At 39.5% G+C, this 19,498-nt stretch overlaps 1 protein-coding gene and 1 long non-coding RNA gene across 9 annotated transcripts in view; one reads left to right on the top strand and one right to left on the bottom strand.

Annotated features, from left to right (window-relative positions):
• The window catches only part of DGKI (diacylglycerol kinase iota), a 201,466-nt gene that overhangs the window by 126,969 nt on the left and 54,999 nt on the right, over positions 1 to 19,498 (bottom strand). The window lies entirely within an intron of this gene.
• Positions 8,809 to 18,159, top strand: LOC135300898 (uncharacterized). Its single transcript, XR_010362647.1, has 3 exons — positions 8,809 to 9,246; positions 9,546 to 9,776; positions 12,054 to 18,159. It is a non-coding gene; the product is annotated as an uncharacterized LOC135300898 (long non-coding RNA).

Here is a 19,498-nt window from a genome sequence, read left to right as displayed (position 1 = left end):
GTTTTTAAATATATTTTTGAAGAAAACTTCCCAATATTTGGCAGGTTTTTTTCCATGCTGTTTTCAGTATCAATGTAGTTATTCAGGCTTCCTAAACACAGGAGTACATTCTTGTGTCTATTTGTGGTTCATAACATGTTCGTTTATTCGGGTGGAAACAGGGCAGTATCACTTTTCCCACTCTGCATCACTGACAGGGGCAAAGCAAACCTACTTAGGCCTGTCCTCTCAACAGATGAAGGTAAAAATGTGTAATGAGTGCTTGCAGACATCTCAGCACCAAGCCTCAGATACTATTTCAAGTCAGAATTAGAGATGTGCAAGCCACCCACAGGAGAACCTGAAACTTGGCCCACATTTCTTTAAGAGGAACCTGAGGCTGATGAGCCTTTTTGGGGGAGACCTGGCACAGTTTTGTGCCAACAGCCTGCCCTTCCTCTGCATGCCAGGATGGATTTAGGGCTTGCCTGGAAAGTACCCATACACAAAACACAGGCATGACTATAACACCTTTTTTTTTTCCTGAATTTTTTTTAACATAAAAGCCTTAAAGTTATCTCAGAGACTGCAAATTTGCATGAGCCAGCTAGAAGAGACCCTTAGGCCCAGGGACAAGCTAAAAAATGTCTACTTTTCACAGTTTCTTATCAGAATTTTCTCTCAGAGCAAAGAGAGACAAAGTGTCAAAACACACCGTATGCACTGCAGAAGCCTTTCCCATTTAAAAAGGAGGCCAAGCTAAAGAGCAAACACATGGCCTTCTAATAAATGTAGACAGACAAGAGACAGGAAAAAGGGGGGAAAGGGAAGGTAGCATGAATCTGATAGCAAAGCAGATGCTGAGTATCCAGGTGATCATATCTCATATTACTCTGACAAATTACACCACCTGGCACTTTTCCAACAGCAAGGAAACATGATTGGCTTTTAGTTATCTTTCCCAGAAATTTCATCTCCACTGTGCTGAGTGCATGAATGAAAACACAGGCTTGACAGCCAGCCTTTCCCATAGAAGTAATCACTGTTCCCTGACAAGAGACAGACAGAAAAAGTGAATCTGTGGTTTCATCATATATTCCATTCTTCAGACTATGAAGAGCACAACTTTGTTAAAATGGGCACAACCAGCAAAGTTGTTGATGTAGTAACCAACAGCTAGGAAATATTTCATCATAAATAATGATCTGTATTTGGATAACGACTTTTTCACATCCATGAATCAGTTATTTGTAGTAGATCTTATTATTGACTTAGCTAACACACCATCATTGAGAACAGGCATGGGTACGTATAAACGCTTATGTCCTTGAATACACAACTAACAAAAATATCTGATACTAATTCCATAGTTGATATCATTAAGAAAATTCTTTAACAGAGCAGTCAGCTGTCTTGAAAACCAAAAGCAATCAGGCATTCAGAACACTGACGTTTTTTATTTTTTAAAAGCATTACATTTGCATTTTGCTGGAAAGTCAGGCGAGACTCAACCTACTTATTAGATCAAAGGATACATATTTGATCAGGGGAGATTTGAGCTTATATCCCAGCCTTTGGCTTTATTGAGCATTTTCCTCCACTGAAGGCATATAGATATTCTCCAATGAGTTCTTTAGACTGAACAATTTTACCTGAACCTTCAAAGAGCACAACAATTATTCAATAATATGCAACTTATTTAAGTGCTAGGAAAAAAATCTATTTGGAATAGAAAGAGTAAGTTACTGTTGCATGTGGTTAACAGTTTTGACTGTCAATTAGTTGTCACTGGTGTTGGAATTGCTGGGGTCATCATTCTCCTTTGTATATGAGCATTACCATTGGGGTAGTCTCTCAGCTGCAAAGTTGAAAGAATGTAAAAATGCAGAGAGACTGGCTCCCACAGATCCTATGACTAGGACATCTGCCAGGAAAGATGTTTTTAGGAGTCTCTTCTCAAAGTTAACCTAGATATTTACAGAGAAAGGGACCATAATTTGTATCATGTTTAAGTTACAATAGCCCTGAATTTCTTTGAACATTCAATGTGGGTAAACTGTACACCTGCCAGCCTTCAGCTTTGCCAATTATAGCTCTAAAAGCCCTGTACAAGGCCAGACAGCACCTGCATAGTGTATGCACATATTATATGTGTCTGAGTTTATTTGGAGGTGGCTTTCACTCCTGCAATTTGCTGCTTATGAATGTTGTAAAGAAAATGTACTGGCCAATCTCTGGCATTATTTAAGTTTTCCCCATGCAACTCTGCTGACTGCACCAGGACCCTTAAATCCTATTGTTCCCAGCTTGCCTTCTGGGCACGTATTTTTCTCAGTTTTAGCTGACCACTGGGCAGTGATTATTTCACTTCAACATCGATTCCCAGATTTTTTGCATTTGTTATGAAAGGAGCTGACCACTGGGCAGTGATTATTTCACTTCAACATCGATTCCCAGATTTTTTGCATTTGTTATGAAAGGAGCCAATTTCAGCCAAATTAAATAATCTGTCTGGTTCACCAACCCACTCCTGACAGTGGCCAGTAGCAGGTGTTTAGAGAAGCACTGGCACAAATTGGGTGATCCTTCCCCTGATATACTCCAGTCACAGTTTCCAGTAATCAGTAGTTTAAGGACTTCCTGAGCTGGAGGCTGCTTCCAGACCTTTGCACTTAATAGCCTGTAATGGCTTTTTACTCTAGGAATGTGTCGGTCCTTCCCTGAATCCATTTATAGTCTTGGTCTCCACAGAAGGCTATGTAATAAGCTCCACAATTTAATTATGGGCAATGTAAAGTACTTCCTTCTGTCTGTTTTTAAAATCCTGCCTGATAATTCAATTGCTGTATCATATTGTAAGTAACAGCAAGTAATCACTTGCCTCTCTACACCTCCTGTGATTTTAGGAATCTGTGGATAGAACCCTTAAATCACTACAACCCCAAGTGGAAGCACCTTAGACTACTTAGACTTCTGCTAATCCTGAATCTGTTCTACCTTTATCAATCTGTAGCTCAATTATGGATTTTTTTGATGTACAATTGTCAGAACTAGAAAAAATATTCAACATCTGGCTGCACCCAAGTGGTGGCGTAATCACACTTTCTGCATTGTTCTCTTTAATTATCCAAAGATCTCTTTCCTGAATGTTAATTGGTAATATGAAGTCCAAACTTGATAGCTTTTTAATCCTGCACATGCATTATTTTGACTTCACCAATCTCACATTTCAGCTGCAATCTGCCTCAGAATCATTCAGCATCATGAGATCCTTCTGAAAATTTGTGCAATCAGACCATGCCCACTCTAATTTGCAAAACAAGCTTTATCCACTTTCATTTTGCTTCCAATGCAACTGCTCCCATCACAGCACTGCTCCCGTCACAGATCCCCAGTGGTACTCACCAGTAAACATGCAGGTAAACCCTGAACACCACCCTATTACTTGATACACTTAAACAGTTTAGCCATGAGGACACCATGCCTTCCACCCCTGGTTTCTGTACCAGAAGCTGTTTCTCTTACCCCATCAAAGCTTTCTGGAAGCCCACATGGGCTCCTCTTGGCCAGACCACCCCTGTTCACAGGCCTCATGCCTCTGTCACAGCAACCTCTGCAAGATTCACAGGTCCTGATATGGAGAAAGCTGTGCTGGCCCTCCTCCAGCACATCACATTCAGCAGTGCATTTACTAATTCTGCATCTTAGCAGCAGCTTTGCCAGTTTCTCTGATTAAAACTTGCTGCTGGGTTGCCCCATCAGCACTCTGGGAATCCATGTGACCACCCCACTCCTTTAGGAGTGGAGCTCACTTAACAGAGGATTTATAAAGCCCTCTCGGCATTTTTTATTTGAATTCCACCAGAATACTTTGCAAAATCAAACATTAGTGATCAGTTACTGCCCCCTTTGTGGTCCTAAGCCTCCTACATTAACCCTCCCATTTTTCTCAGGTTCATATGCACAAGTAGCAGCTCAGCCTATGACACTCTCAAGCACATTCAGCAGTGAACATTGATGCAAAAAATGCAATTGGCACTAAAAGAAACATATCTTTCAAAAGTCCTCATGAAATGCTTTCCTAAGCATCTGTCAGTCCCTGCTGCCCAGGGAACCAGTATATGGAAAAGCCAAGATTTGGGATTTCCTAGCCAGTCAACATCCACATCACCAATATCCCAAACAAACCTTTCCTGTCTCTCTCTCCACCCCTCACCACACAGAGCTGTCTGAGAAAAGGTGCATGGAAACTGGAACATATCCATGAAACACTGCAGCTCCATGCAGCTCTGGGGAGCTTTGCTCTCAGCCTCAAGCCCAGTCTTCCTATAACTGGAGCAGCTCCTGTCCACTAGACACTGACCTGAAGAGAGTGAAACAGATTCCCACTAGGACAATCTTCCCATGTGTCTCCAACATCAACCACAGAGCTGTAACACTGCATCGACTCCCTGGTAAGATCTGGTAGGAACATTTGGATCTACCATATCAATAAACACTTTATTCAGCTTGTATTGAGCAGATGCAAAAAGAAACAGAGCCAGTGAGCTTTCCAACAAAAGGAATTACAAGGCAAAGCAAAGGGAGCAGAAAAGAACCCCAGAAAGTTGGATCAGGTTAACAGACGAAATGCCTCTACGACACAATGATGTCTTTTCTGCATCAACACTGCAGTTCACAGGCATTTCTGTGTTATGCACATTCCTTAAAAGGAAACCTTTTGGTAATCTTGCTCCTCAAATTCTGGGTACAAGAATGGCAGGTTACTTTTCCTGTCCCAAAAGAATAAAATGGATTCGTGAAACAGGTTGTGTGTTACAAGAGGCATTCACAAGTAGTGGCATGAATATGTTTGCAGTTTCTTCAATGTAGACATGCAAATCATCACTGCCCTGTGCTTATACTTGGAGCTTGATTTAGTGTCAAAACAGTGAAAGTCCAAATGCCAAAGATCTCTACTTTATATTTTTTTCTCTTCTCTGCTTCACTTGACCAGTAGGCATACATTAAGCACCAAATTTTACCTTTTGGAAAGCAATTTATGGTTTCAATTTAATGCTGAACTGTGCTAAATTATTCAACCCCTTAAATCTTATCTTCCATCAAGACTTCATCTTCTCAGAAGCCAGAGAAAGCACACAGTTTTGTGTCAGCTCCTATCAACGTGACCAATATATCTTGTCCCAGATCTATAAGTCACTTCAGAGTCTCTATTGCACTAAAATCAGGGTGACTTTGTTCCAGCACGCCTTCATTGGCCAGGCCCTGGATCCAGCTCATTCCCCTGGAAACTGTAACAATCCTCATCTGCAATGTGGAAACTGAAAATGGCTTAGATCCAAGACATGGATAATTAGTAAGATAATTATAAGAAAAAGTCAGTCATGTGGAATTCTCTCTGAGCTCCTATCAGAACTCAGATTTCCATATATCAATGGTTAGCACCCATTTCTTCCTTCTGCTCACTTCAGAGTTTTTTTAACTTTACTCCTAATTTATTCTCTAGATTTCTTAGCAAATAGGATAAAACATGAAGGAGACTTATGGTGCAAGGCAACTAAATTTTAGGACCAACAGGATTTCTCCCAACATTTTGTTTAAAATTTCAGAAAATATATATACAAATAGGGTGATTTCTCTTGCCACAAAAAGGAACAGCCCTTGGAGGACTCCTTGTAGTAACAGAAATGCCAGCATTAAGTTTCACGAGGAGAAAAGGGTAAAAAGTGATACAGTTGGTGATGCAATAAAGATGAAGAGCATTCTCTATCCCCCTAATTTACTAAGAAAGAGAATAAAAAAGGAGCCTAGGAAAGCTGGGGATAAAAAAGGCACAGAAGCTTTCTTGAACTGATTTATTTTGCTTTATTTTTGCTTCAGTCAAAATCAATTTGTTTCAGAAAAGGGTTTAAATTTTTTCTAGCCTTTAGCTTTTAAAGCTGTGAATATATCAGATCTGGAAAAGACCTTTTAGGTCATGATACCCAGTCAACTCTATTTCAGGCAAACTTATCATATGTGTGGATTCACAAAGATAAAGACCCATTTCAAATCTAGCCTAGTTGTAACTTCTCTCTTATTCCTACTGAGAAGCTACGCTAGATCTCCACTCTCTTCATCATCAAAATCCTTTTTTTTCTTTGCAAATTCCATCTAATATGCATGCCCCTGCACAATCATCCTTAAATTCATATTATTAGGATTTTCACATTTCATCCAAAGAGTTGAAGTTGAACTGACAACCAATGATTTTATATGTTCCTTCTACAGAATAAAAGGCAGCTGAAAGTTTTGATCCAGAAATCTTTAAACCTTCGGATCAAAATCCTTTGAGTGAGTTTATGTAGGGCAGAGATGTGCAGAGGGAGTTAGAAGCTAACATTTCAAAGATTCTGGAATCAACCGAGTAACCAAAATGATAAAATTTAATCACTGTCTTTCCAAGCAAACAACAAGAAATGCTCTAGGGAACTCTGAGCATAAATGATTTCCAGCTGCATCACAGACTGGACATCAGCATTAGAGAAGATTGATACATTTTTTTATTATTTCAGAAAGCAAAAGAAGTCTGAATGGGAATGATTTTCATACATTTCATCCAGACAAAAATCATGGGATATGCAGGACCTGCATTCTGTATTTGAAGTATAGACAAACAATGGTGACAGCAAATTGGATAGACATGACTAAGGTATAATTGTGACCCTTTTTTTAATATCATTCCAAAATTTAAAAAAAAAAAAAAAAAAAAAAAAAAGGAAAAAGAGGGCAGATATTCTATGTTAGCACTCTCCTAACCAGCAAAAAAATTAAGCTCTTTTTTCAGGGTACTTCTTGGTGGCATCAATCAATATTCATTTGATCTGGAAGATAAGGAGAAGGAAAACAAGACAGAGAGGAAGGGTGGAATTTAGAACACCATTTAAACATTAGTCTTGGAAATATTTTCTTGCCACTGAGATGCTAGCACATGCTTTCTAAAATAACTTGCTTTAAGGTAATTTCTATATCAGACCAGGATCCTTCATTAGCATAAGCTATTTACACAAGCTGAAATGTCATTATGATTCAAGGACTATATAGCCTCACAAGCTATATAATAATCTACAATGTTTTTCTTCTTTTCTACAAATCCAATGTGTACTTTGCAGTTTTGCACAGTAAGCTTCAGACAGTTGTTTCAAATATGGATTTTTTTAACTTTTCCATGTCAATGAATCATTATGCTTTATTTTCTTTCTTTGTGTAGTATCTTTTCCTTGAAAACAGAAACACCAAAAATTGTGATTGTCTATTTCCATATTTTTCCCCATTATAAGCTTTCATTTAGCATGCAAGGGTCTCAGAGGGATTAAAAATAAAAATCTTCAATTTCTGAGCATGCAAATAAAAATTGAAAAGTTAATGGAGATTCATACTTACTAGACAAAAGAAAAATAATTTAACAGCTTATAGACAGTGGATTCAATAAAAAAAGGAATTATAGGAGATGCCAGAACAAATTTATTACCAAGTATTGATATAAGAATCAAATTTTCTTCCTTCCAGATATATAAATACCTAGGACTCAAGGAAAAACCCAGAATAAAAGCAAGATTTAAAACAATATGCAACAACTATTTTTTCCTAACAAAAGGTTTTGCAAGCACACAGGACAGAGAAACACTCTCTCTTCTGAAAAGTGAGTTAGACTTTGACACTCCAAACACAGAGTCTAGAGAGCAGAGCAGAGAAGGGAGTTCAGGCTTTGCCTGCATAGTTCATGGGAAAAGAAAAGAGATGAAAAAAAAGAAGGGAAAGAAAAAAGCCTAAATTTACTTTTCACTAGTGTGACACTTGAGAAAGACAGATAAAAGTATAAAACTACCATTCACTAACCAAAGATTTTTTTCTATTTTCTCCCTAACGAAGGAAGTCCAGCAACTGAGATAAGACAAAGATTTTCTCTCCTACTTCCCCTCCCCAGGATCATATGAGATACAAAAATTGATGCAAAAAATATTCAGCAAGTGTCTTTTTCTTTTCATTCCTCACCACAAAGACTACACAGTTTGATGGCATGTACTGCTGTGCTTAAAAAATATTGTTTTGTGCACCTGGGACAAGAGGCCCTTAATGCCTCAGGGTTTGGTAGCTGCCAGGTGAGACAAGCACCACCATGCTCCAAGCACCTGCACCTTCATCCTCTCCATACCCTTCCCAACTTTCCTCCTTTCCCTCTGGCATTGTTTTTATGCACCCATCCCAAGGAAGCAGATGTATGTTCACCACTTTCAATTCCCTCTGTTTGAGGCAAACTGAAAGACCTCAGCAGAAGGCGGAGAAAGAGAATTTACTACAGTAAGTGAATGGCAGATGAAAACAAAAAACATCAGTTCCCCACAGCAAGTCTGTGTAGAAACCCATCCCTGCAGGACCCCATCCAAAACACAGATTCTAGTCAAAAGGTTTTGATTACTTTCAACAAGTTTTAGGATCAAAGAACAGAGGCTTAAGGATAAAATTTCATCCAAAAAAACCCCTTAAACCAGGAATGAAGGATGTGTGTAGAAAATACAATAAATTACTAGCTTCCCCTCTCTGCATCAGCAACAACTGTATGGCAATACAGAAATGAGGAAAAAGTCTTGTCTTCTGACAAGATTCCCCCCTCGCTTCAGTCCATAGAAAGCAGAAAACTTAAGAAACAGCATAGAAATAACTTCTGAAACTGGAAGAGAATCTGACTCAAGCCCTGCTCTGAGGTGTTAAACTCAGAATACCCAGTGTGTTTATAAAAAATTAATTCCCAGTCACAGATGATGCTGAGTTGGAAGGGACCCATCAGGACAAAGTCTAGCTCTTGGCCCTGCACAGGACACCCTGATAATTACCCCATGTGCCCAAGAGCATTGTCCAAATGCTTCTTGGACTCTGTCAGGAGCTGTGACCACTTCCCTGAGGAGCCTCTTCCAATGCCCAGTCACCCTCTGGGCGAAGAGCTTTTACTAATATTCAACCCCCACATCTCCCCTGATGCAACTTGAGGCCATTGCCTTGGGTGCTGTCACTGTCACAGAGCAGAGATCAGAGATCCTGAGGAAGCTGTAACTGCACTGAGGCCTCCCCTCAGTCTCCTCCAGCTGAACAGACCCAGTGCCCTCAGCCGCTCCCTGTATGGCTCCCCCTCAAGGCCCCTCACCAGCTTTGTTGCCCTCCTCTGGACTCTCTCCAATGGTTTTATGTCTTTTGTACATTGTGGCACCCAAAAGTGCCCCAGCACTCGAGGTGAGGCCGAGGTCCCAGCCCAGAGCAGGACAATCCCCTCCCCTGCCCGCCCGGCCATGCTGTGCCTGTGCCCCCAGGACAGGGTTGGCCCTCCTGGCTGCCAGGGCACTGCTGGCTCCTCTTCACCTTGGGATTGACCAGCACCTCCAGTCTGTCTATGCATCCAGGGTTACCCTGTCCCAGGTGCAGAATCCAGCACTCTCCCTTGTGTAACTTCACATGAAGTGAACGGCGTGAGGTGAACTTTGCCCTCTGGGTGATTGCCCAGTCTCCCCTAATTTGTCAAGGTCTCTCTGCAGGGCCTTCCTGCCTTTGAAGGAGTCAACAGTTCCTCTCAGTTTGTATCATCTGCAAACTTGCATGGTATCCCTTCCAGTCCTGCATGCAAGTCACTTATGAAGATGCTGAAGATCACAAGGCCTAAGACAGAGCCTTGTGGAACCCCACTGGTGCCAGGTCTGCACCTGATGTCACCCCTTCACAGGAACCCTTTGTGCCCAGCCCATGAGCCAGTGCTCACCCATTGCATGGTGTGTACATCCAGCTGTTTAGCTCTGAATAGAACAAGAATTATCTACCAAAAATACTTATGATGTGGTAATCAGCTTTGCAGTTACACATAACTTTTTTTTAATCAGACTTCCTGTAGCAAACCTTAACATTTCTGCCTGGAGGAGAAATCACACCAGGTTTCACATCAGATTAAGACAATAACATTGCCTGTGTCATGCATTGTTACAAATCTCACCAGAATCACAGTGAGGGCCTTCTCCCTTCACCGTGCAGCAGACACTGAATTGTGCTGCAGGGAGTGGCCAAGGCGCTCAGTCAGGAGAGAGATTATTGCATTCCCTCCCAACCCCAAGGGACAGCTGCCACAGGGGTCAGCCTAGGTCTCACTCTTGGAATAGGGAAACTTTCAGGGAGACATTGAGGCAGAAAAGTGCAGGCAGTACATCAACTAGGGCAGTGATCTCCATGGCTGAGATAAAAGTAGAGGTTTTTAGCTCTGTTGATCTAGTTAAACAAATGGTATAACTGGAGTTCGGCTTGTGTTTCTTTTCTTTTAGAACCAATTTAAGTTTAAATGTTCATTTTTCTCATAATATGCCCTTTTCTTTTTTTCATCTAAATTCTGTTAAATTATACATATGTGGTTCTGCTTCCTCCCTGTTGACTCATCAACTGTATACAAGCAGGATAAAATAACCTCCAAAATACAAAGCACTGTCAAATGCATATAAGAAGCAAACAGCAGGGAGGAAGGAGTCTTATTTTTCTCCTAATTTCTTTTTGGCTACAGTACTACTGGGTGCTGCTTCTTTTGTGCCTGTAGAGCTTAGAAAAGGACAGAGTAAATTGCTGGTGCTCCTTCAGGGTTGGCTAAATCCTCAGACAGAATGACCTGAAAGCCTGTGTTGACCTGGACAAGATCTGGACATTAAGCTTATGACAGGACATGCCATATTATTTGGACATTTTTTTTTTTAATTTGAAAGAGATTTTGAGTGTAAACCAGAGATTTGTAATGCCACACTCTTGTGTTGGTGTATTGTTTAGTCACTGGGGTCAAAATACTGATTTGAAGTTAAGTCACTGATAGGACCACAATAGAAAGAAAATATTAGCTGTTTATGCACTGGAAATGCATACAGTGGCCACTGTTTATGAAAGAATAAGACAAGTTTTTGAGGCTTTTTTTCATCATTGAGCATTGAGATGTGAAGATAACTGACAGTGCAGGAGGTTAAAACCCTTTACCACAAAATTACCAGAGCAAAAAGGTATCAACTGTACAACCATCCCACCCACTTTTACCCTGGAGCAAGACTTGTAGCACTGAGAAGGCAGGTCAATCACTAGATTCAATCCAACTTCGACCTCATATTTTCTTGGGATTTTTCAAAAAAGGAGCCATGAATCTGAGTGTCTTAATCCTCTTGCACAGGACTAACTACATGTCCCTTAAGACGTGACCTGTGTGGGAATGCTGAGTCATTTTACATTGGCACACAACTAAACAGTCATTAAATCATGCTGGTTTCAGGTAGAATTAAATCTGGATTAAAAATCAGCTAGAGGGAACTGCTCATCATGCCTTGAACTGGCACTGTCTCCAGATACAGCACTATTAAAAGAAAGAAAATCCAACTCTGGTGAATTAAAACCAAGTAGCACTTTTCTTATTTCATTACATCAGCCCCACCAAGCACAGCAAGGTACAAAAATGCAGTAATTTATTTTTCTCTCCACATATTTTTCTGCTATATCACCTATTCAAAAAGACATACACAGAGAAACCATTTCTTTAGCTAGCAGCCATCTGTTGGATGAAATCACACCTTGACCACAAAATGACCATTGTTCTATCAAACAGGAGCAAAAATATCCCAGCTGCCTTTTGCTCCTGACATATACAGAAGCAGCCAGGCCAGGATACCCTTTGGAAGCTCATATATGAAATGAAACCTGACCTTTTCTTAGCATGGAAATCCAAACTACCTTAGATCAATCTGATCTGATGGGATCACAATATAGATATAAAAAACAGCCAAGTGCAGGACCAGGTTACTTACAGTTACTCACTACGCCACTTTCCCAGCACTCAAAAAAGAACTGAATCACTGAGTGTTATTCTGATTTTGGTACTACATTCACTTTAGAGGGAGGAATAAACTCTCCCCTTAAACTCCATCCTGTATATCCCTTCAATAAAGCCTTCAACAAAATACTAATGGGCAGTGAAGTGGGAGAATAAATATTTTGAGTGGAGTGCTACTGAAATATCATCATTTCCCTCTTTCTAGTGACATTCCTTAGCAGGAGGGACAGCACAGCTTGGCCAAACCAGCCAGCTTCCTTGGGGACCTGGCCCACAGCATACGAGTTACTGAGGAGGAGGATATCCCACCCCTCCTTGCTACTGCATCGACCTGCTCCAGCTTCATTCTTCCAGCTGCCTTTACCAGAGCAGAAGGACAGAAAGAACACAGTTAAGAAAAGAGAACATGAATAAAAGACACCTAGCAAAAGACAGAGAAATCCTGAAATTTTAAGGGTAGCATGACTAATTTCTGCTCAACCTAGGGTTTAAATGTACTTTTTGGGATTGATTTTTGCTGCTCTAAAAGTGAACATGATTATCCCATGCTGATGGTAGGTCAGATTTCACATCCTGGCAAATCTACATGAGCAACATGTAAAGAGAGGGGCAATGCTCTGCCCCAAGTCTTACAAAAAGTACCTAACTGGTGAAGTCAATATGACCACAAAGCCCATCCTTGCTGGCTGACCTCACAAGAGATTATCTTGACAACTCCACAGGTGATGCTTCTTCCCTATATCCACATTCAAGCTTCAAGCCATGAAGTGATACTGAAAGGTTATGAAAAGTTCCTACAAAGAAAAATCCACCAGGGAGGTAATTGCAACTACTCAGGCAGGTAACTTCTCTTAACAAATACTGTACTAAAGCTCTTGCACAGATATAGTTCTGGGCAACAAAAAAGGAAAGAAAAATAAATCTCTTCTGTGGAAAAGCAAAACAGACATATATTAAAAAATTAGTTTAAGTACTCTTGCAATTCTTTTGCCCCAGATTTTTTTCTAGATATTGTCTGTTCCTGGAGCTGCATAGGGATGGCCATTTCTGAACATGTAGAGACCAGTAGCTGCCTTGCTAGGATCAAGAGCCCTCATCCTGAACTGGCAAATATGGTGTAACTCCAACTCCAGTGAAGTAATACCACTTTGGATCGCTTGAGACATTATCCACAAATTAGTTCTTAACAGACTAGTAGTATTATATTAATTATTTATAAGTAACACCAAGCAAGAACTGAGTGAAAAAAATAAATTAGGCTTTGTCAGGAAAAATTTAAAAGAGCAAGAAAAACACTCCAATTCCCATTGCGGTTGGGAGGCACACAAGCAGATAACTTCTATGTATGGTGGGGACTAATACAACATTATAACCCACACCAAATGCTTCTGCTTAAATTTTTAGACTACTTAATTCTCACTAGTCCTAATAGGAGTGTGAAAATTACTTTCACTTAATAACATCTTACTGCAATTGAGGCCAAGTCTGTGCCCCTCAGACTACAGTAACCTGAAGAAACTGCTAAGGGAGTGCCTATAGGACATACAGTACTCTGAGTCCTCTCCTTCACACTCATATGTAAGTCAAGTGCAAATTTCCCAATTAGCAGCACTCTAGGAAAAACTAAGTAACAGTAAATAATGTACAAAAATAAAAATTGAAAAATCTACAGTGCAGTGAATACCAAGTCAGATTCTTACAGGTCCTCCAGAATGTCCCCTTATTTTATTATTTTGATTGCTTTGTTTTTTAAGACATCCGATTGCAAAAGGCAATAGTGAAACCACAACCCATCCATAGTGCAGAAACCTTGTCTGAATTTGCAGAGAAACTGATGCAGTAATTTTGGTTATAAAAAGGTCATGATTCAAATGCCAATGACATTACTTTAACACTGTTGAAAATGCACTGCTAATTAAAGTGTACAAGAGATGAAGATGAGTACCTACACAGTCGATTTGAGTGACTACTCATTTTGGGTAGGCTTTTAAAACAGCATTGCTGGTAGCAGCAATATTGCAAGCCTAATTTTCTTGACAAGTCAGGATTCAGCTTTCTAAACTTGAGAAATGCTGCATTAACTGATGAAGACTGTAATTCCATCTGGAGGAACACAATAAATTTGAGCTTTGTTCTTGTGGTCTAGCATGTCACCAGAAACCTTTGCTGGAGTTACAGAAGTACTACATGCAGACAAGAGTGCATTACCTCATCAATAAAATGTTTCAGGAGCTGTTACAGAAGCAGCAGCAGAAAAACAAAGAGCAATTTGAACTTGAGAGAAGCTATTTGTTCTATCTTATGAGTTAATTTGTAATGCCAAAATATACCATTAACTAAAATAACAGTTTATTTATAACTTCATTTTAAGCTCATAAGAAAAAAAACTCGTTGCAATGCTATAAATTGTGACATTCCATTTCTATAGAGTGGTTCATATTGCAGATTTTGAAATGCATTACAAAACAGGGAGAAAGCCAGCATTTTGTAGGTATAAACCAAAAGATACATCTTCCTCAGAGAGAATTTTTTCCCCACAGAGCTCTGGATATCAGCTTTGATCAGAGCAGCTAATATTTTCAACAGATGCTGAGGATTGGATTTTCTTCTTTTAAAACAAATAAAAGGCATTTGCCATCATATGTCATCTGAATGACTTCATCCTAAATTTAGAGGAGTATTTTAATCTTCTAATCTGTACAAGACCTTGTTCTGAGATCATGTTCTCTTTAGTGCGTCCATCGTCACTGGCTTGAAATTCAGATGAGAAGGGAGAGCACTAACAATTGTCTGCTGAGAAATATTGCTTTGGAGAAGGGAGGAGACTTGTTCAACACTCATGCACATCATCTGTCTCACTAACATTCCAGTCTTCAAAAAGCCCCCTGAAAATTAACTTATTGTTGAATTTATCATGCCTAATTGTACAGCGCAACAACCTCATCCTTCCCCTTAATTTTATCTGACAGGGAGACACTCTAAAGAACATGAGGCCAGAGCTTATACAGAAGGAACCAGACCAGCTAGAAACTTGTAGAAAAAATAGGCTGCCCAAAAAGAATTCAATTTCAGGTGCTCTGAGCCTTTCCCTGTGATCCCCACTTTTAGGAATTTCCTCTGTTGCACTGAAGACCGAGTGACAAGTCTGGTGCTACTCCCCAAGATGGAATATTCCCCCCAGACACCTACACACCCCTATATCTTCTCATAATTTTTAAAAGCTGCATGACACTGAAGTAAATGCAAATACACTTGACACCTCTGGTTCAGCTCCATATGTGATGTCCTACATTCAGGAAGCTCAAAGCGAAATTATGTTGCCTCCCTTCACCAGCAAGGTTCAGAAAGGCAAAAAAACATAACTCATCTAGGGCTGCAAGAAAAGAGGAATCAGATGGCAACAAAAATTAAGGCTATTGCTGAATCCAAAGCCCCTCTGTGTTGTCATTTTACTATTTATAAGTAAATATATCATCCAGGTATCTTGTCACATTTTAAGTCTGATTATCTTGCACTGTTTCTTTGGCACTCTGTCAAGAGACACACATATGTAGTTGTCATTATTCCAAGCAGGTTTTAACATTTGCAATTGCAATTGCAAAGTTTTTTTTGAAGGTTATCAGAAAAGAACAAAGTTCAGATGCAGAATAAACTGGAACATTTTCTATTCATGAAAACTTTTTAAAAATCAGCACAGGGATTTGATTCATATATGGGAAAAAATTGGTCATTTGTAAGGTAAAGCAATGGGATGTATGATGTTAAAAATCTTTGGTTGAACCAGGTTTCCTCTAGTACAATAACTGGACTGGTATTTTATCCCTGAGCTTCAGAACTGTGTTAAAGACTGTAATTTGCCATGCCACTTGTTAAGCCTTCTTAAACATATTCTGAACTTTGCCTTTTGTGCATTCCATCTTTCCATGGACTGTTCATGGCACCAAGTACCTTCTAAAGTATTTTATTAGTCTTTACAGTAAAATACTGCAAATAACATAATAAAATATCAAGGTGGAGAATTCACAGCATTTGAACTCTATTTACGTAGTCATTGCAATATCATGCATCTCATACTAAATAGGAAACAATATGTACCCACATTAAAACACAAAATATCTGTACAGGTACTGGTTTCTTTTGACACTAAACAATGAAAAAAAATTTAAGTCATTTAGACTTAAATAAACCTTGCATCAGGAAATCCATTAACATAATAACAAATCCTAAAGAAAGTTTAGATTACTTGGATCATCTAGAGCTGAGGAAGAACTAAAACTCCCCATAGCAGTTAAGTAGTTTCTATTTTCCAGATATGACTTTCAGGTGATGAAAGTCCCATAGCTTCCCTTAGGAATCTAACCCACAGGCTACCAGACCTCTGTGATACAGTCCTGGCTGTAGTAAATTAGTCTAGCTCCATTGGCTTAGGGCTAACCAGGTTGATTTTTCACCAGCTAATGTGTTTTTACAGCAATAGAGAGCAGAGCAAAATTAAATGTCATTTTTATAATTGCCCCCCTCATTTAATTCAATCTCTCTTAGAAGACTTCAGCACTGCAGACTTCTTCATTTTAAATGCTTAAACAGGAGGTGAAAATGCTACCCGAGAAATAAAGGTCCTTTAAAACGCCAAAGACATTTCCCCATGTTTCCATGGAAATGGGGCTTTACTCTTTAACCAAGATTACATTAATGATCATATGCCTGAAGTCGCACAAAAGAGAGAAAGAGGACAGAAATTGCCAGCTACTCCAGCGTGTGTTGATCTGGAGCACAACCTCCCCAGTTAGGGGTAGGACTTTCTGCAATGCAAAGGTTCTGCAGAAGCAGCTCTCACAGTGTTAGAACAGAGAATGCTTGCTGATTTATTTTTAATTTGGCTCAGTAACCATGTTTGCTAACTATAGAAGTAAAACAAATAAATCAATGCCATCATCATCTGAGGGAGGAGGAGGAGGAGGAGGAGAAAGAAAGGGCTGCTTTAATAAAAGTAACACTAAATGTGTTGCCGTGCTCCAGCCCCCTTGCAATGTGTCTGTAGCTGTTTTATCTAGGCCTGCCACCCATGGCTGGATGCTGAAGACTGAAGGATCGCTCTGGATTGCTGTGTTGGAGGCTACCACCATTACAGCACAAGCTGACAGCAAACAACAAAGCTTTTCTGAGCTAGGAACGTGTGCTATGAACAACAGACTCTGCTGGTGGGAGCTGTTGGTCTAATAGCCAGTGCAAAGGAAGCAGAGGTGTGAAATGACCCGTCCAGGTTCCATCTTTTCTATGGCCAAGACAAGAGTAGTCAGGTTTCCTCAGGATATTCATTGCATCCCTCACCAGTGGATAGCACTGGCTCTGTGCTGAGACTTTCAGCCTGGCAGATCTGAACCACAGATGACTTCAGCCATATCTGAAGGTATGGCTTCATTCTTTTGTGCCAAACTGTCCCAGGTCTCCATTTGTCCTAACTGCAATACCGCCATTTTTTCACTGAGCAGAGCTGGAGCCTTGAAAAGGATTCAGTGAAGAATGTGCCAGATCAGTTTGCACAGTGCCCACCCAAAGGCCAAAGAGACATCACACACTACACAGGTGCTGAAGTGTCAAGGAAAATCCCCACACTCTGACCAGAAAAACTCCAGTCCACCTTGAGATCCATACACAGAGCAAATAAAGGACAGATCACACAAAGACAAGTACATTTGGCAGAGAAAATATAAGCTAAATTATTTTTTGGGGGGACATCAAAAAAGGATACCAAAGCCCAGTATTTTCTACTTCTATGCAACTGTTTTTACTTTGGATTCTGCTGTTCAATGCTACTCAGAACATGAATCTCCTGAATTGTCACTAGGACCAACCCATTGGGAACTGTTGCTGAATTTTGATTTTTAACACAGATTTAATAATAACAAAAAAAATTAACTTTTGATCTCTAAAAAGGCTTGCCAAACAGAAGTCACATTGTGGAAATGAAAATCAGGCCTGATTTATTAATATACTCTTCTAGGCATGCAAAGCCTTAGAGAGACTGCATACAGGAAAGAAATATATTCTCTTCTTTATCCCAAATTTAGATCCACAAAAGAAAGTGGCTCTTAGTCTAGAAAGCAGTGAAGCCTGTGATCCTTTGCACCATGACAACCACAATGCCAGATGCTGAAGGTCTGGGGCAACAGATCTGTGTGGAATATTTTTCCCCCATATATTCTGTACAAAGCGTATGCCCTACCTCACACTAGCTGAGAGCACCAGAAGGTAGAGGGAATAACAAAGGTAATCTTTTTGTGCAGATTAAAATAAAAGATTAGCAAACATTCAAGAGTTTTTAGATTTGTTTAAGCATTAAATTCTTGGTAGATTTAAATGTGAATCAAAACCAGAGAAAATATATGAAAATATATTAACAAAAAAACCCCAAAAAAACAGAATTTCCCAAATGCTGTAGTGACACTACACATTATTCTGGAAACAATTTTCATTTTTCAAAACCACATATTTACAGTATCTAAATCTCCTGTATAGAGGTGGAATTCAAAGAACAAGAATAACTTTCATAATTATATACATTATATATGCATACAGTACTACCTGAAACAGAAGTTCTAGTGAAAAACTGAAATTTGGGTGACTCATTTTACAGCTTTGGTGTTTCCCTTCCTTTTATTTCAAATATCGTCAAGTCAAAAACCTCCACAGACGTCTAGTCACCCCTCTGATTGTGGACTGACCACCATGCAAGTGGGTCAGCCAGAAGTCCAGTCATAATGACAGTAAATTAATTATATGGCATTGAATTAAAACTCTTGAGAAACTTTGATGAACTGGAATGCCTAATGCAGATGAAAAGAACAGTCAGTTTCTTTGTTTTGGTTTAGGTTTTACTAATCAAATACAGCAGTGCTTTGCCAGCTCGGACTCCAAAACTCAGCTTTACGTAAAGACCAGGACTAGAAATAACTCTGTGTTTTGGGTAAACTCAGTGAACGTACAAAATGTAAACACTAAACACAATCTGTGATATTGACTACAGCAAATGTATGAATCATTGTGGTGCAGCTACATGTCAATATATTTTATACTGGGATTGCCTTTGAAGCTAATATACCAGTAAATCAATTCAAATGTAACCAGCTGGGTATAAAAACAATCAACTTATTTGGATTTTGCTACAAAAGCCTGCATCCTTTGACATTCATTAATTTTTCTAATGGTACCACCAAGGTAGAGAAACAATAGTTTGGCTATTAGAAATTCAGAAGGAAACAAGATTACACTGGTGGCTTGTTCAGCTTCCTACAAAAACTTGAAAGCACTGAAGGAAATCTGAGCTGGGCTTTCAGACTCTTACCTGAAGCCAGCAGACCCACACATTCTTTTCTACATCTGTTTATTGGCAACAGAATGCTGAGGTAACCTACCAACTAAAGTAAAGCTGATGGGTGGTATTTGCATCTTCTCAAAGCACTACTTAAAGGAAAAAATAGAGAAATTTCTCTGAAACAGACAAGACCAGGAATACTATGAAAAGAGACAGAGTGTGGGTGTAAAAACAACTTTACCTTTCCTATTCTTTAGTTTTTCTCTCCCCTGTGGTTCTCTAAGCATTATATTTACAAGAGGCTTGGTGCTTAATTCTGGTACAAGATATCTCCA

The sequence above is a fragment of the Passer domesticus genome, chromosome 5, assembly GCF_036417665.1.
Source record: "Passer domesticus isolate bPasDom1 chromosome 5, bPasDom1.hap1, whole genome shotgun sequence".
NCBI lineage: Eukaryota > Metazoa > Chordata > Aves > Passeriformes > Passeridae > Passer > Passer domesticus.
Note: the sequence above shows the minus strand (reverse complement) of the source record. Positions and strands in the feature narration are given on the sequence as shown.